Below are 3,115 nucleotides of genomic sequence, written 5' to 3' on the forward strand. Positions count from 1 at the left end.
CTAGTCTGTGACATCAGTTACTGGAAGTGGACATTAACTTGTCATCTACCAACAACTACCTAGTCTGTAATATCAGATAGCTGGAAGCAGACGTTAACTTGTCATCTTCCAACAACTACCTAGTCTGTAATATCAGATAGCTGGAAGCGGACATTAACTTGCCATCTACCAACAACTACCTAGTCTGTAATATCAGATAGCTGGAAGCGGACATTAACTTGCCATCTACCAACAACTACCTAGTCTGTGATATCAGTTAGCTGGATGCTGATGTTAACTTGTCATTTACCAACAGCGGACGTTAACTTGTCATCTACCAACAACTACCTAGTCTGTGATATCAGATATCTGGAAGCTGATGTTAACTTGTCATTTACCAACAGCTGATGTTAACTTGTCATCTACCAACAACTACCTAGTCTGTGATATCAGATAGCTGGAAGCGGACATTAACTTGCCATCTACCAACAACTACCTAGTCTGTGACATCAGTTAGCTGGATGCTGATGTTAACTTGTCATCTACCAACAACTACTTAGTCTGTAATATCAGATAGCTGGAAGCGGACATTAACTTGCCATCTACCAACAACTACCTAGTCTGTGATATCAGATATCTGGAAGCTGATGTTAACTTGTCATTTACCAACAACTACCTAGTCTGTGATATCAGTTAGCTGGAAGCGGACGTTGACATTTCATCTACTAACCAACTAACCAACCGTATCAACAAAAAACCATGGATTTTTGTGAGAAAGACTTATCTCGTATCTCCTGCTATTAAGTTATGCTCACAGCCATCTTTAATGCCCATTATCTAAGTCAGTAGTATCATTAAATTGATATGTTTTATCGGTTTGTTGTCGGTACAGTTTTATCGGTTGGTATACGTGACACATGCCAGGGAATAACTGTATCCTATTGAACCCAAATATAGACTTTTCACACTCATAACAGCTGACTGTCGACCTGGTCTCACTAATTTACATTTAATTGTCGAAACCTGTATATATAGCGCACAAGACTAGGCCATCTACATGCCTTATTTTTTTTGATGTCGGGGAAGAGAGGGTATGATTCTCCCTAATGCACAGGTCCAGACTGGAGCAAGAACTTCATTGAGGAACTGTAAGAGGCGGTCTTGATCGACTGGGTAGTTTTTCTTCTATTAATCTGCATTATTGATAAGAAAACTTTAAACTTTTTGTACTAAAACTGCACATTTGGATTGAGTTGATGATTTAGGAATTCGAACACCAAATTGTAGCTTGAGCGTTTGAGGCGGGCAATCGTTATCTACTGAGCCATCCATTGCCCTTTGACACGCTGATTGACTTGTTCGGTTTTATAAATAGAAAATACATGTTTCTATCTGAGGACGCCCAGGCTTATCTAAGATCGGTTAAAAGGCATGTGAATTCAACATGTGCATATCGGTCCAGACTACGGGCTTATCTAGTTAACACCATCTGTACTAGGTGTAAATTATGATGTATTTGTCACTTCATTGCTGATAACCATTCGGCAACTCTCGGCAGTTTGCGTAAAGCTGAATCTGTCTCGGTATTGAATAGTGAATTGCGTTGATATGTTGCAGAGCGCCAGCCTAACTTTCACGGTATGCCTGATATATAGATTATCAGACAGGTTCAATAGCCTACCTAGTTTAGATCCTAAATAGACTCGTTACGCACTTCGACTGCTTTCTGTAAGGAAGGTAGGTACATGCCCTCCGTGGCTCAGTGCCCCAGAAAGTTGCTCGATTCGGCGTACTTCAAGGCATACCGACTCGATGGGTGCGACAATCTATGTGCCTTTCTTTTGGAATGCTCCTCTTATTCTGAGAAGAAAATCAGTGATCCACCATTTCTGTTTTCTTGAATATAAGATATTGTTCGTTATTTCGTCGTAGATTAAAATTCCTTTGAGGACTCCTTTACATGTCAAGAGCCAGTTGGTAGAAAAGATCCTAGTGAACCCAAGTTGCCCTTTCTTTCTGTTTGATGCAGATCGATTGGCATATCGTTGAATTAAAAAAATAAGCAATTAAAAACCACAGGTTGAACTGGGTCTCTTTCATGTTTTATTTTATAGATCATAAAATTATCATTAAAATCTGAACTATTCAGCTGACCAGTTCATAGTTTTATTTCTATCATATTTACAACTCTAGCAATTGGAATTCATTATGCTGATGATATCTTCACCTCAACTGACCAGGTCAAAGAGGTCAAGCGAAGTCAAGGCCATTTGGTTAATCAATGGAATCTCAGGATGAGCAGATCATGCACTGTCTTGAAGGCAGGCATGCTTAAAGGAAGGTTATCCCGATTTCTTTAGATGGTCTAAGGTGTTATTTCAATCGCCCCCTAAAACAGAGTCAATCGGTATACAGTGCCTCGTGTTCTGGTCAGATCATGAGAAGCATGTACTGAATAGTATTATAAGGATATCGGAAGCCCAATTTATATAAAGCTTTACCCTTTAATAAGGTTAATACTACAAAGAAAAGGTTATTAACTTTGCGGACTTCTCGCTCGGAATGATGAGTGAAGCCTATATAAGGCAAGCAAGTGCTCCATTAGAATGAGCAATGGTCATATCCAACCTTGGTTATTTCAATTGGTCGACGGACATGTGAGGCTATCACTCTTTAAGTTATAGTGTACAGGCCGTATCTTTAACACACAGTCTATTGTATCGTGTTTACGGTCACTGATGAACTAACTATCACCAATACAAGTGTTAACGTGTTGATGTGCATTAACTGTAGTCACCTCTAACTGACCCTGGTTTATTCTTCAAAGCTCTTACAGTGTCATCTTTCACTGGCCTCAGGTCAAATATTCTCTTTGATTTGAAAGGATAATGAATGGAGTTTTACGTCCTACTTTTCTGCATATGACTGGGTAGGTGGTTGTTTGAGGAAGGGGTTAATATACCTGTAAGCCGCTTATTTTGGGGTATAGAGAATACACCCCTACCCCCTTATAACATAAATGAATCATTTCCAAAGAATCTTTTACTTCATACGGCCAAAAAACAGCATTTCGTTACCTCAATGAATTGGCTGTGGCGCAGCCAAAGTGGGACAGAGGGCAGTCGCCCCCCTCGCG

Source organism: Lottia gigantea (assembly GCF_000327385.1).
Source record: "Lottia gigantea unplaced genomic scaffold LOTGIsca_19, whole genome shotgun sequence".
NCBI lineage: Eukaryota > Metazoa > Mollusca > Gastropoda > Lottiidae > Lottia > Lottia gigantea.